At 40.9% G+C, this 16,341-nt stretch overlaps 1 protein-coding gene across 2 annotated transcripts in view; it reads left to right on the forward strand.

The window, feature by feature from the left end:
* Positions 1-1,260: 1,260 nt before the first annotated feature.
* EHF (ETS homologous factor) overlaps positions 1,261-16,341 on the forward strand; it is a 50,920-nt gene continuing 35,839 nt past the window's right edge. Inside the window, exon 1 of one of the 2 annotated variants that reach the window (XM_063118813.1) lies at positions 1,261-1,352. The gene's annotated coding sequence lies outside the window, so the exon portion shown is untranslated. The remainder of the gene's footprint in view (positions 1,353-16,341) is intronic. The other variant, XM_063118812.1, reaches the window with a different exon arrangement.

Here is a 16,341-nt window from a genome sequence, read left to right on the forward strand (position 1 = left end):
CAATGGGAAAACTATACAATTTTGTGCAGCACTTCATTGAATTACAAATATGGTGGCTACTGTGGTGTATTCGTTAGCACGTGCCTCTATGGAAACTATTGTTTTTCTTTTGTGTGTGTGGAAGAAATACTTCCACAGCACTGACTCAGATACAGAAGGGGCTTCTCAGAGACTGAGCTTCAGTTTGCTCACAAATGGGTCCATCCGTCTGTGTTTCGTTAAGCCAGAGCCAGCTAGGCACAGCATTTGTTTCTCTTCCATTCTCTTTGGATGGAAAAGCACAGCTAACTAAATGTGGTTGAAGGGCATCATTCATGTACAGCTTCTTGTGGAACATATGCTCCAACCGTGGTGTAGCAAACTACATGTGTCCTAATATCATTCCCTCAGCTGTACAAATTGGCCTAACTTTATCCTGAGTAAATAGCAGCTCTTTGCTAGAATCTGAAAAGCAGCATGGATACTGAAACAAGCAAAACATATATTCTCTCTTTGCCCCTTTTAACAGGGATTGCCACATCCATAGTCACTCCTTCTTCAGGTATGCAGTTTTCAGTTTGTGCCAAGTTTTCATTTTGATTTGTCTCTCACTATGCATATGAATGTGTATTCACAGAAATAGTACGTGGAAAGGACAGCTACACAGCCACATTTTCTTATAGGTGTACAATTTTACAAAGTTTAATGACGGTAAATTAATACCAGGGAGGAGAAAGGTAATCCTTCTATGGAGGAACATTTCTTGAGTTTGCTGCCAATGCAAATCCGTTTCATATAGTTCATTTTGTGGTTATGCCCACCCCCACCCCCGGCAGCTGATTTCTGCTATTTGAAATGATGGACAGATTTCTGGAATTCACTTCTAATTACATTTTGCTAACTACCTGAAATAACCTGTGATTTGGGGGCAGGGAGAAAAAGTTTGGGATGGTCTTAAAAAAACATGCATAGGGGAAACCAATGCCTCATCCATTAACAGGGCTCTTTCTCTTTTGTTCTTGGGACACAAGTGTAACCTGGTTAGACTTGTTTTGTTTGTACATGAAGGTGTGAGTTGGCTGGCTGTATGCAAATGTTTGCAATCCCTGTGGGGTTTTTTCCTTTCCCCAAGTTTAATTTTAGAAGATCCAATCAGAATAACAGGAAGTGACCTAAGCAATTCCACAATTGGCCAGCTAAACATTCTTTAAAAAGTTTTAAAATTAATAGCACATCCATTTATCTTCACTGCTGTGAGTTTTTTTGAAGTGATAGCCTGCCACCTTTGTTTACCTAACATCTGGCATAGCCTGAAGAGTCTTTTCGCTGCTCCAGTTAAAGGATTTCCCCAACAAAACCAGCAGCTAAATGAGGTAAGGGCTCTGTGTGCCACTCACTTCATTTTAAACAAATACTTTTGACCACTAGGACTAAGATCTGGAGTTCTGCAAGTATCGACTAGGCTTCGGCGTAGTGATAAAGTCTCGACTTTGCTTTGAACGTTTTGATCAAAAGCTTTCATTAAAGGGTTTTTGGCTGCAATCCTGCACACCTGCAGCTCAAATCCTATTGAAATCGGTGTTTAAAAGTATCCCAACTGTGTGGTATTGCAGCCATTCACTCAAGCATGTAGCTCTTCTTTGTATTTAAAGATGTTCTTGTGATGGGGGTGTGTGTGTAGAAATACAACACCTGCTTCTTTTTTACATTGGTTATTATGCGGCTAGCTCTGGTTTTACAAGGTAAAGTCAGGTAGACTTCAGGTGGGAAAATGCCAATTACTTAGTGCTGTCCCTCCCCCCTTATTTTAATTCAGTTTTGTGCAAACCAATTTTGTATGCTGTATAGTTCCTGATTTCTCAAGTGTCTGTTTCAAGTGATGTTTGTTGGTTAACACTGGAGTATTATTATTATTATTATTATTATTATTATTATTATTATTATTATTTATTTATTTATATAGCACCATCAATGTACATGGTGCTGTACAGAGTAAAACAGTAAATAGCAAGACCCTGCCGCATAGGCTTATCAGGCCTCTTGAGTGCTTTTCTGGTTCTGGTAGCGAAGGTGACTTTTTCATGTTCTTACATGCCTGTTGGTCAGGTCCATCTTGGGCTTCTGGGTCCAAAACCAAGTTTGTTCTGCAATGTTCTTTACTACTATCACACGAGTACTATCATACTCAGGGGTTACTAATATTTGCATATCATGAAATTGATCCAAAGGTTCTCCACATTGGGCTGATCCTCGGCAAATTTAATGCCTAACTCCCAAATGACCTTGCTTAGATTATCATTCACTTCTTAAGCGAAAATCCACCTTTCCAGTGGGAGACAAGCCTTCAAATCCATACTCTTGTTTTTATAGGTTAACATTCTTTGAACTTAAGAAATTTAAGTATAGACTAAAAAACCCAGGGTTTTCAAAATTTTAATCTGGATATATTTGTGTGCTCACTTCATTACCTTTTGCTGATTTTTAGTTTGAATAATGTGTTAATTAAAATAGCAGAAGTTTTTGCAGTCCCCTGCAACTTTTTAATGGCAAACTGTACCAATTAAGGTACATAGTGAATATGGAACTTAATTTGTTCAATAACCACCCAGTCTTACATATACGATATCATTTTTATGTTTATGCTTGAATAATTTAAATTATGACAATGAATGTACTGAAAAAGAACCTGTGTATATAAAGTCATATATATAACTGCCCAGTATTTTAATCTAACCCTTTCATTATAAGTTTAATATTAACCAGAGTTGTCAGTCTGATCATTTTTACTGGGGATTAAGAATTAATTTGTATAAAGGGGCAAAAGGAAAGGAACTAATATTATTGTAGAAAAGAAATTCAGACTAGTAACATGGTTTTAGTTGTAAAATCAACTGGATGGTAATGCACTTATTTGTTCAGATATGAAGTGGCAAACAAAGAGTAAAACTTGTTAATGGCTCATATTTATTCCAATAGTACGTGCTCTTATTTTTGTCCTCTTTCTGTTTCCAGATGTAACTTTGGCTGCTATTCTATGCATGCTTACTTGGAAGTAAGCCCCTTTGCACACAGTGGGATTAATTTCTGAGTAAAAATTAATAGGATGGTAAACATAAATACACCACTGTTTGCAACTTCTTTTTGTATGTTATGCATTTATTATTACATTTTTATACTGCCCAATAGCCGAGGCTCTCTGGGCAGTTTACAATTAATACCATAACATACAACAAGACAGAGTTTAAAACTTTAAAAGTTAAAAATACCATATAAAACCAAAATAAGTTATAGTCTAGGGAAAGCCTGTCAGAAAAGGCTATTTAAAAAAAACCTATAGGGTGGTCTTTATCTTCTCCCTCCTTCTCTATCTCCTCCTGCAGTCCTTTGTCCAGTCTCAGGGCAACATACACAATTTCCCCTTATTTTCACAAGTACAAAATGTAAACATTTGTCACTATGAAATCCCTATATTAGTCCAGATGGTCAACAAAATTGCATGAAACAATACCCTTTCTTTACGATGCATTTAACACGTTGTGAAACGTATTTTACAAGCCCACAAATTACCCCAAAGGCTAAATTCATCATGAAAGATGGCTGATGGCACAGTGAGGAAAACGCAAATAAATAGTTTACTAAGAACATGGGTTTACATTATGTATGAAATGCTGCTGAAGAGTATTGTCTATTAATCACTTTGAACTACAGTTCCCCAATACAACCAATGATCTTCTACTGTCTGCTAGAGAAAACTATCACAAAAGTATAATCTTAAGGGTACGGTAGATTTTGTGTGTGTGTGGATAGCATATGTGCAAGAGGCAGATTATGGATAACTGGATTTATTGGTCTATATGAAAGCATTTTTCAGATATAACCTTCCTAGCATAAGGAATAAAATTTAAGCTTATTTTTTGCTGTTTCCATTCCCAGTGAGTAACCATATTAAAATCCATATTTCTGCCTGTTTAAGTTAGAAAGAGAAAGACATTATTATTATTATCATCGCCATCACCACCACCATCCTACCCACTAGGATCTCCTGTATTTTCTTCTATCAGCTGTAAACGGTACTGTGATATAATTGCTTTCCTGACTGTGTTGTGATCCTGTGCTATGGGGGAGTGTGTCTGAATATTACAACTATATGGATGGAGATGATTATGCTGCTCTTTTCCACCCAAATAGAAGTATTGGAGGAAGGGGGCTGATCAGGTGGTAAAGACTCACATGATTTGCCCTGCCCACACAATTGCAATTTTCACAGAAGGCCATTAACAGGGTGAGATCATAACATGGAGAATCAGTTCCCGTGCCATTAGGTATTTATGTAAAGGCGGCAAGTGAGGGCATATACAGAGGCCTTCTTGGTAGCTGCTTCCCAGCTTTGGAATTTGCATCGTCCAGAGGTTCACAAAAACCTGGAAAAGAGGCACAACTGGGCAGCAGAAGCACTGTATCCCCCCACCCGTTTTTTTGCCCCTTTAATTATTATTGCAATTCTTCCACCAAGAATGCATCCTCCAATGGAAAATAATGTGACTGAACTAGCTACAGCAAGATGCAGGTTTGTAGTGATCTCTTGTGAGCATGATAAAAAAGTTGGGTTATACTAAATATACTAAAATATACTAAAATGAAAGTTCACAGAGGGAGGCTAGAGGTTGTGGATTACTTAGGATCATGCAGTCATATTTATAGATTAGCCATAGTGGCTTATCTCATTTGAATGTTTGAGGACATGTTGAATTAAAAGGATTTAGGCTGCAAGCTAGCAAGTAAGTCTCATTAAACTCAGTGTATTTTGTTTTGAGTAAGCACTCTCAGGATTGCTCTGAAAGGTTGTGTCCAATGATGTAAGTTGAATTTTTATGGCAGGGGTAGGCAGCCTGCTCTCCAGATGTTTCGGACTATTGCTCTCATCAATTGCAATCCTATGGGATTGCATAGGATCATCAGCCAGCATAACCAATGATCAGGGATTATGGGAGTTGTAGCCCAACACATCTAGAGAACTACGGGTTGTCCACTACTGTCCTATGGAAACAAATGTGAATTAACTAGGTACAGCTAGTTACAGGTTTGCAGTGTTGAGTCGTAATCAATAGTGATCTCTTGTGAGCATGGGGGATTTAATGTACATACTGATAAGACCTTTCATATTCATTCTAATTGAGGGTAAGCTTGACGTGTATTTTTCTTTGCATGCATTGAGTTGTCTTCTCCATTTCAATAACAGGGAAGCCACACCAGGCAATGGATCAGGACATACATAAATAAACATTATTATTGAAAGATAAATTGTATCTTCTTCCAAGAAAGCATATATTTCACCAAGTAGTCAATTTGTGCAGCCAGCCTTTAAAGGTGCAAAGTAAACAACAATTAGATATCCAGAAGTTGACATCAAGTAGTAAATGTCAATGGTGCTAATAATAGCTTGGTTGCTAAGATAATTCTTTTAAAATGAAAGCTGTCTGCATACACTGATACATCCTTCTTAAAGCTCCATTCCTTGTTTATCCATACACCCTGTCTGGAAGGATTTGTTTGACTGTGTAAATATTTAGAAAATGTGATCTATTCAGTAATTATTCATCTGTTCGTTCCTTATTCTGACCCACAAAACCTCTGTCCAACTTAAAAATCACATATTTCATTCTTGATGCAGTCCAGTCTTCTTTGACTGCACACTATGAAATGGGCACAGTCACCATTCTGACATTCTTTACTGTCTGGGTGAAGTGTGTATTTTTCCATTCTAATATTCCTGAGGCAAGAGGGTGGCATCTGAAGACTTGAAGTGCCACAATAATAACCTTGAGGTGAGAAAGGTATAATGTTAATGCTTCAGCCATGGAAAAACATATAATTTCAGAATGTCCTCAAACACTGACAAAAGAAACGTAATGTGATTATCTTCCTATCTGCACAGGACGGCCGAGGTCTCATTCACCTATTAGAGCATGCTATGAGCAGAATACATGTTATTAAACCTGAAAATTAAACCTATTGATTTAAATGGCCCCAGTAACTAAGGCGATCAGTAAAATAAGGATTAAATGGAAATGGTGTGTGTGTGTGTGTGTGTGTGTGTGTGTTTGTGTTTAACCTTAATAAAATGAAACAGTTTCTACAAATTCCCTGAAAATTGCATGTACCAGAAAAAAAATGTCTATTTAATATAATCTGAAAATTTCAGGAGGATTAGTTAAAGACTGAGGGAGAAAGGACAGTTAATAGAAAGAAACAACCCTCAGTCACATAAAAGTGTTCCTGAGAACATCTGTCGGCAACCTTTTGTTTCTATGAGTTGTAAAAGGACTATAATTCCATATTTTAAAGATTGCTGTTTTCTTATTCCCTTTCTATTGCAGTTGGTGGAATGAATTTCTTTTTTTAACAATTCAATTTACTTATTTTTAAAGTATTTTATTTGCTAATGAAAGCCTGTGGGAGTTCATAATGTGGTGCTTGGAATATTGAAGGTGAGGGAGGAAGGAAATAACTGCTGGCTGGGTTAAAAGAGGTGGCGGCAGCTTTCTGGGACGTGTGTGTGTGTGTGTGTGTGTGTATGTGTATGTGTACGCAGACAAGCAGTCCCTTCAGTGTGACTGGACCCTATCTCTTCTGTTTACTGATCTACGCTCCCACCTGTCCTCCTTTTACCTTTGCTCCCTCCTTTTCCCTTCATCGTTTGTGTTACTAAGGTCCCTTTTTGGGTTAAAGTGCTGGGAACAGAGGGCTTAGAAGGAAGCTATGGAACTGAAGGCGAGTGAAACTTTAGTTCCCAAGTAAGCCTGTCTTTCCTTGAGGGCAGAAGGTTTTGCTGCCTGAAGTTTGAGAAGCAGGCTCAACCTGGTTCTTGGATAGTCCTCTTTTCTCTTTTTGAACATGTTTTCCCTTGGATCTGAGACTATTTTTGGACTATCTTAGACCACGTCAGTTTCTCTGAGCCAGTTACCTGGCTCCTGAGCAGCTTGGTGGAGTTTTCGCCCTGTATTTTAGTTTGCTTACTGGGAAAGCTTGAGCTTCACAACACTTTTCATTTTGACATATTTTCTTCACTTTCTACCTGGATTAATTTCCCCCTCCCTGAACTTTGCTGAGTTCTACACCTGGATTCTAGGAGAGGTCTCTTTCAACCTTCCTCTGGGTCCCTGGTGTTCAGTTCTCTCCATGGGATAGGTAGCTATACATATTCTTTTTAACACGCACTTACTCTGCTCCCTTCCTTTTCTCTAAAAGTTTGGACCATACTGCTATAATGTTGAAAGCTTCAAACACTTCATTTAACTAGTTTGGACTGATGGAAATTTAAGTAGAACTAAGTAACATTTCACGCTGTTGCTGGGTCTACTTAGGACTACTAACATTGTTTTGGGCCTACTAACTTTTTAATGTGCCTTAGCAAAAGTTAAACTGTAGTGTATTTTGCATAGTATATACATGTCTTTTCCTTATAAACTCTTCATATCTTAAGACTTTTTGTGTGGCATGTTTAATAAGTTAAAAATATATTTTCAACAGGCATAGTAACTCCAAGAGTTGGTGGAAATCCTCAATCTATTTGTGATCAGAGGCAATGATAGCTCCATCATACCGGAGGTTAACACGCTCCCTACCTTTGCTTCTCCGCCGGGGCTTTCATTCCTCAGTTACTAACTATTTTCAAAAGAGGAAGTACCCAACAAGCACGAGGCCCATTGAGTCCGCTGCTCTAATGGCGCTGCTTCTCCTGCACACAGCAGGAGAGAGTAGCAATTGCAAGTTTTAAAAAAACATTGGACTTAATGAGGGGGATTTTTGTGGCACAAGGAAAGCCAGAAGGGGCAGAAGGCGTGTGGGAGGCAGACGACGTTGTGTGAGGGACCTGAGCAAACTGCGTGAGTGCCCAGTAAAGAGCGTGCAATAATCCCTGGAGATAATTTAGACTGACCCCAAACAAACAGCACTATTCCCCCTTCAGAAGAGATCTCTACCCTAGACTTGGGATGGGCAAAATCGGTAGCGCTGACCTCAGTGGGCACTCACTCCCTTGTTGCCATCCTCCGAGCTTCCCTTGGAGTAGGCATTAATGTGGAAGGGGAAGTGCACATTTTTGGCAGTACCTGCAGGCGGCTGCTAAGTGCTTGGCAAGGTGGTCTGCACTCGCCGCTGGGGGTGCCCAATCTATATGGGTGGATCTGCTGGACTCACGGACCCAGTTGGGCATTCATGACAACCCTACCCCAGACTACTAAAGACAAACAAACTGGCAGATTATAATAACAGTTTTCATCAACCCATTTGCTTTATGAGGCAGGTGCTTCCACAGGCTACCAAAATGAAGAGCCTAACAGGCCGCAGAGTTGCCTGGCTTTTGTCTGGCAAAAACCTAGGGCGTTACTAGACGGGGCTCTAGCGCGCGTTACCTTCCGCAGTCACGCCGAGGCTTCCAGATGACGTTCACCAGGATCCGCCGTTATCCTGCGGTGAAGCCTCTTTCTCCCGACTTTAAAAAAGTGAGTTTTAGTGCGCCTTTCCCTGCCGTCCCGCGGTAATTCGGAGTACGTGTGGGAGGATGTGAGGTCACTGCGGTCCACACTGGGCAGGAAAAGGCGTGCTAAGGGGGAGTGGTCAGCGGCTTCGGTCAAGCCGCCTCCGCCATTTGCGCCCAGTCCGCCAGCTGGGGCAGCGCGGCGGAGCGGCTTTTTTTTTTATTCCCCCAGTGACAGTTTGCGCAGGAACGGAGGAACGGAAAAGTGGCTGGTGACTCCTTGCGGTGGGCAGCTACCGTGGCCGCATAATGGCGGTGCTGTACGCTGCCTGTTAGTGTGGGTACCAGGCTGGCAGAGGGCAGAGCTGTTTGTGGGCTGCTGCCATAGCTACGGCCAGATGTGGGTTGGTTCCTTGGGATGTGGCACAGGGCACAGAGGCGGTCATCGCCGCTGACACCTCAGAGGCATGATGGGAGATGTAGGCACAGAGTGCCCATGCAGACGATTGACCTCGGGTCATATTACACCCGCCACGACCCCCATCAGGAAGTGAGCACATCAATGCCCTCAACAGCACCAGCAGTACTTCAGCTGGCACTGGCACTGCCGCCGCTGGCTCCGCCACCGCTGCCGCCGGGGCCGGCGGCGGCATCGCTGACGGCTGCACAAGTTTGCGGTCTTTTGGACTTACGCAAACCGTGCAGCGAGCGAAAAAAAAAGCCGCGGCAATCAGGCCGGTGTGGCTGCGCAACCGTGCTCGCGGTGGCAGCAGCACAACTGGCGCAAACTTCCGCCACAAATCGAAGGCAGGTGTGGATGATGAGGCGTCACGGCTGAACGGGAAAATCCGCTTTCACCGCTCCTCAACGACGGAACACCCGGTAGGTCTAGCAAAGCCCCTAGACTCACCACCCCTTGCAGGTCCACATTTTACAGCAACTGCTTTCAGATGGATTTGATGGAATAGCCTACCCTCCACTCCTGGGTTTAATTTACTGACCTCTCCTGGTTGGGCCTCGTTGGGAACTGTAGGGATAGATGGCGCAGGCATACACTGCACATATAGAGTGCTGAGAGTGGCAAATCTAAAAACAAGTATGCAGATTTTCAAAAACCAAAGAAATTCAATCCTCAGAAGATAAGTATTTCACATTGGTCCAAGCTCCACAAAGCCAAGAAACTGGAAGCTAAGACTGATGCCTTCTGATCTGCCTCGTGATTAGTCATGATGTCGTGCAATGTCACAAATTGTGCTTGCTTACAACCTGCCCTCCATGCACCCACACTTTTCCTGGATCTTTCAGTCCCCAATACAGATTGGAAGGATGGAGAGCTTGGGACCAGCAAAGATGCTTCACATTGTCCTGGGCCGTATCTATATTACGGACGCTTTGCAGCTGCTTCCCCCCACAAACCCCCGCAGCATCTCTGCTGTTGGGCAAGAATGATAAATTCAGATGGCAGGCTGTTTGGCCCTGGCTTCCTGCCAATTGCATCCCCACAGCAACTGAGATCTCAGCTAGTAAAAAATAAATAAACAAACAATGAACGCCCCCCCCCCCCAAAAAAAAACACCATTGGCTTTTAAAACTCATTTATCATTGATGGATACTTCTTTGTTTTTTGTTTCATGGGGCAAGAGAGAGAAAGAGAATCATGGCAGAGGGTAAATGCTGGGCTTCTCTGGAGTTCAGCGCTCAGCTCCCAACTCCTCCCCTCCTTTCTATGCCTGCCTCTTGGGCCATGGCTAGACCAGGCCTATATCCCGGGATCATCCCTGTGCATCCAAATGACACACGGGGAATCCTGGGAGCAGGCAGGGACGACCCCTCCATTTGCCTGGGCTAATCCTTAGGTCTAGCTAAGGCCTTGCTCTCCGTAGTACACAGGCGGCTCTGCTGCAGGATCAGCATCAGCAGGGAAGAGCCACCAAGAGAGGCTTCCCAGCAGCTTCCCAAGCACTTTGGGCAAAACTTGATGCTTCACTGCTTTTTCTCCCCACCCCGTTCCCATGGCCGTTTGCAAAGCCTCACGCTTGCTCTTCCTTTTCTCTGTGCTCTCTCTCTCTCTCTCTCTCTCTCTCTCTCTCTCTCTCTCTGTGTGTGTGTGTGTCAGGGAGGGAGAGAAAGAGGAAGTTGAGCTCTCTGCGCCATCCAGGTACACTGGAGCAAGATGAGCCAAGAAAAGGGAGCTTTAGAAATAACCATCTCAGCAGTCACTACTCACAAGAAACTGCAGCAAAGGCAGGCATTCCATTTCTCAAGACTGCCCTTTGCCCCCTTGGAACACCTCATGAACCAAAGCCAGATGGAAGGAACCATGTGGTAGCTTTGGAGCAACTGGGAAAGTCACTGTAAAAGGACACTGCAAAAAAAGCGCAGTTTCAAAACTAAAATGCTAATTTGGATGCAAGTTGGAGGGAATCTACACGTCATTGTGAGGGCGCTTGCATGCGCCCCCAGTGCGCCCCCACAACAACTGTGTAGACGGAGAAAGAAGAGATGGAGGAAGAGGCAGAGGAGGTGGCGGCTGGGGAACCGGCCGCGTCCTTGCCGCCCCTGCCGCCCCGCCGGCCTCCTGCTGCCGGGGTAAGAGCCACCCGGGTCGGAGAGCTCGGCTTCCGCTTCCGCCCACAACAGTCGTTGTGGGGGCGCACTGGGGGCGCATGCAAGCGCCCTCACAACGACGTGTAGATTCCCTCGTGTCTGCATCATATAAAGAATGCAGTGCCACCCTGCAGTCACAATGGGGATAATAGAGTGTATAGACACCCTCCTGGTGCTGTAGTGCCTTATGATGTATCTGAGCCTTACTGTATTGCTAGAGGTATCCTACTGTGAGGTTAGTCATATCTTTATTCTGTGACTTTTCCCATGCCTTTACTGGGTGAGTTGATAGTGAGATATGGGTGTCTCCTTTATTGTAGCGAGGTTGATAATGAAAGTGTTGTTAATACCAGTTTGTGGTACATGTAGCTGTAATCCTAGCAACATTATGACTGATGCTGATGCTGGTAATGGTGGGAAATATAAAAGCAGGTTGGAGGTGGGGAACTATTTCAAAGACCATTGCGAGGCACCAAGAAAAAGTGCAACTTAGTACTGTGGGGGTGGGAAACATAATGATTTGAAGCAGAAATCCATTGCTAAATTTATTAAATTGAAGTATTTTTTGTAAAACAGTGCCTTCTCCCTTCTAAAAGGTGCTCACAGAGACTTACATAGAATTAGACAATTGAGCCCACAAACCTGAACCCACACACTTTTTCTGGTGTTAAGTGTGTTGGGAAGTTGCTATTTCAAACAAACAAGTAGTGTGCTGGAAGAAGTGCAATTTAAAATCCAGAATAAAAAAAACTTGAATTCCAATGTAATTCAGTTTGACCTTGTAGTGACATTGGTCCTAGGCACTCCATCCACCCAATCTGGGTTTGGGACTAAAAGACCAAGGAAAGGTGTGGGTAAATGGAGGGTAAAATTATAAGCAAACACAATTTGTGACTGCACAACATCATGACTGATCATGGGACATATCAGATTACACATCAGCCTTAGCTTTCAATTTCCTGGCTTTGTGGAGTTTGGACCAAGGTGAGATAGGCTTAGCTTCTGGCCTTTTAAACTGACAGGATTTTTTGACACTGAATATATTTCTCCAGTCTTTAGAAACCAACCCTTCTTAGCTTCCAGAAATGTGATTCTACAAATTTGTTAATTTGTCTTCTTTGCATATTTATTGCAGCTTTAATGTTTTAGTTGCTAGTGAAAACATTCAGTAAATATATCTATATACTCTAAAAGACATTTTAAATATTGCTATATGATGAAGCATGTGTCATCAAGAATGCTATTTATGCAAGATCATGTTGCCATTAAGCTGGTATATAAAGGCAATTTCAAGAAAGTCGATATTTTTTACAATATGTAAATTTGTAATAAAATGAGATTTTTCTGTCCAACCTGGGTGGTGCTGAACATCCTGCCAGTCTTGTATTAGATGTTCTAATTTAAAAGACGGTACAGTATTTTAAACAAGCACATTAGGAAAGAATACACAACCATCTGAACACAGGACTCTATGTCTTAAAACTATGTGTAGGGATGGGTTTAGTGGTAGACCACATAGTTTCATACAAAAAGTCCTTGGTTCAATCCATGACATTTCCAGCAAACCCTGGAGAGTTGTTGCTAGACAGTATAGAGACTACTGTGCAAGGTAGACAAATGAGTTGATGTAATGAAAAAGTTTCCCACCTGTAGTTCCTGATTACTCCTATTCATTGGATAGGACTCATTTAGCATGTCAATTCAGACTTATGTAGATAGGATTTCTATGATTGTCTACATGATTGGGATGAGACGTAAAGCACTTGGACAGAAAAAAAATCTAAAATCCACTGCTTTGTATCTAACACTATTATTCCAATGATGAAAGATGTTCTATCAGTGGAACCCGGAGGGGAACTATTCCTCCTTTCTCCCACAATAAAACCTGCTCTGGAAAACTTTCCAGAGGACTGCAGGGAGGAGGTGAGAGGGAGAAATTCCTATCATGCTAGTGGACATCCACTAGCACAAGATTGGGTTTGACCTAATAATAGCTCAATTACAGTCCATAAATACATAAATAAGGGTTTACATCTAATGTACAGTCTTAAATGATCCAGATTCCATTTAAGCCATAGAGACAAGGACTTCTAACAACATATTAAAGAAAAAAGGGGAAACACAGCTCTAACTCTAAGTAATTTATAAAATGAATAGGTTTAATGGTAGAGAAAGGAAGAAGAGGTGATTCTGAAAGACAAAATTAAATAACAGTTACAAGCTACTAAGGAAACTAGGTAAAGATGGTGCAACTTGCACTAATGTCACAGTATATTACTATAGTAATGAAGTAGTTCCATAATTAAATCCCAAACTTTGCTCAGAATACAGGACACTTGGGTTATTCATACACTTGCGTTTGATAATAAATAGGAAGTGCTGTGTTGAAAACAATGTCTGTTAATCAATGGAGCAATTATGTGTTTCCCTAACCAGTCTATTATATCAAAAAGAGCCTTTTCACGGCCTCACTAATGAGTTAGGTAGCTATTTATTTCTTCATTTGGAATTGATTATGAAATATAAAGGGTACTTTAGGGTGATTACAATACTTGCGATACTTAATTCAGAGATGAAAAGGCTTCTTCCAAACCCTGCCAGCTACAAATTCGTAAGAGCATTGCTGATGGTCCTAATCCAGTAAACCAAAAAGGCAGATACAGAAAATACTGTATGATTACCTCAGAGCTTTTTGTTAAAAGAGTAACCAGTAACAAGAGCAATGTCATCCTCACAAACACTGCTGAGATCTATTGAACTGAAATACCTAGGGAAACAATCTTGGGGTAATAGTGGAAAGCTCACTGAAAATGTTAGCTCAGAATATTGCGAGTCTGCAACAGTGAGGGGGGAGAAGCAAGCCGTGCATCAACATCCAAACTGACAACTTGATCATACTCGCCTTGCATGTATGTATTAACTACATTTCTATACATTTGTCTCTGGGCAAGTCATAAAACAGATAAAAACATAAACTACAAGAATAGTTAAACATGTTCTAGGAATCATGAAGCCAGAAGGCATCCTCACACTCTATTAGAGCTGGAACACATGGCAAGTCAGAACATTAAGGAATAGGAAATATGATACACTTTACAAAGTCTTCCCCCAGGCCAATATGAACACCAAGAACTAACATTATGAATGTTATATTTTTATTGAAATATAAAAGATTTCAATAACTGGGGATGTTTACTGGCATTGAGAGGCATACTGTCTCTGATAGTGGACATCTTCCATGTCTTTTCTTATAAACATAGTCATATGGACGTGGCATTTTAAATTTTATTTTGGCTTTTGTTTTCTTATATTCTTAGGCAAAGATATAACCAGGAAAGGGTAATGTGATGATTCTTGGACAAATGCAACTATATGTAAAACAAGTTTTCTGTTGTTAGACACAGTCCTCAGATTGCATGAGTTCAAAATCAGCTTTTATATAAATTGACTTTGAATGAGTGATTAATTTATAACACAGTATAATTACAGTTTCATGTAATGTAAAGACTATGTAAAAATCAGCCAAGTTGTTGTGGTTAGAAAATCTTATACACCCAATGTAATTATATTTCTTAATAGCTTTGACCATTAACATATCATTATTATAACACAACTGCATGAAATGATCCAGATTCATTTGTTTCATCTTTGTGGTGAAACTTCAGAAGAATAAATAGCTGACTATATGGAGAGGAGTATGCAGACACATTACCACAGCCTGACTGGTAGTTAGAGCGGCCACACATGCTTTGCCAAAAAAAGAGAGGGCATAGATCATCATAATAAAAAAGGACACAATTTGCATATGTTAATATACGTGTATAAATGCAAATGTATAAATGATAACTATAATTCAGATAGAAATACAGTATATCCCTATATAGTGGGAAAGACTGACTAGGTGACTGGTGTATCTCCTAAGTCTGCTGTCCAGGGATGACTGTTGATGGGTAACTTCAAGGCCCCTGCTCTGCATTTTTACGGATATCTTTAAACCGGAATTGAATTGGACAGCCCTTCAGTTAGAGGACTGTCCTTTGTAAGGTAGAACACCAGGCCACCCCACTTGGTATTTGAATGCAAATTTGAGACATTTTAACCTTTTTTTGCAGGGGCAGTTCTCTCTTAATATCTGTAACATGCATTATTATTTGGCACAGTTATATAGTAATACCATATAAGTGGGGTGTTAAAGGATGGGGTCTTTCCAAGAGCACCCAGATTCTCGAGCTACCTTCTCCGAGAAGCTTGAATAGGTCCATGTGTGATTGTCTTTCAGCAAATTTAAAAGTGTGCCTTATGTCTTGTCCCTCTGCTATAAGTATATCTTTTGCTGTCTCTACGTTTAGCTCTATTTATATATGTATTTTGTATTGTATTAGATTGATTCTTCTAAGTCACCATGAGAGGCAGTTTGACCAAAGCGTGGGGCAAGCATTCTTTAGATAAATAAATAAATCCTCTGGATATTTAAAAGTGAGTAGTTAGAGGTTGAATTTACACTACAATTTTTATAATAATTCACCCTCCATAAGTTTCCTAGGAACTATAGTCCGTGAGCATGCTGAATATTCTGTTAACCATCTCCAGCTCACATAATTACCGTTTAGGCCTGGACTACAGATTCATCTTAATAGATTGTGTATTGAATTGCAAAATAAGGCAGGATTTACACTACTCCTTTAAAACGGTTTATAATAGTAGTGACAACCGTTGGGGGCCAGGACACAGTCCATATACAGTTTTCAAACTGTTTTCAACGTCCTATACCTTGCTTGGTGTAGATCTGACCAAATAGAGCAATCCTATTAGTCTGTACCCCTTATGATCAACAATGTATCAATTGATTGATATACTGACAGTGAGGGAGACATTTGCTCACTGAGAATGTAAAACGGGAGTGGAGTTGCAGTATTTTCAGTATATTAAATTTAATGTACATATGTTTTAAATTGCAATTTGCCTCTATAATTGGGTTAGTATAACTTCAGGTATACTTATTAGGCTGTACCCCTTACGACTAACAGTATTCTGTTAGAATGCTTGGGAATATTGATTGATATAACTGACAGAGAAGTAGACTGACATACTGAAAAACATACGCTGAAGCCATGTCACCATAGCATAGTGGAACCCATATGTTAGTTCCAGTTGCTGACCTGAAAAAGGAACTCCTTTATTTCCTTGTGTTCCATTGCATTCTTTTCCAGTTTAAATACTTGCTACAAGCTACCAAGAAATCTATAGACAAACTGGTGACTTGGTGCTCCCAGATG

Source organism: Elgaria multicarinata, chromosome 2 (assembly GCF_023053635.1).
Source record: "Elgaria multicarinata webbii isolate HBS135686 ecotype San Diego chromosome 2, rElgMul1.1.pri, whole genome shotgun sequence".
In the NCBI taxonomy this organism is placed as follows: Eukaryota; Metazoa; Chordata; class Lepidosauria; order Squamata; family Anguidae; genus Elgaria; species Elgaria multicarinata.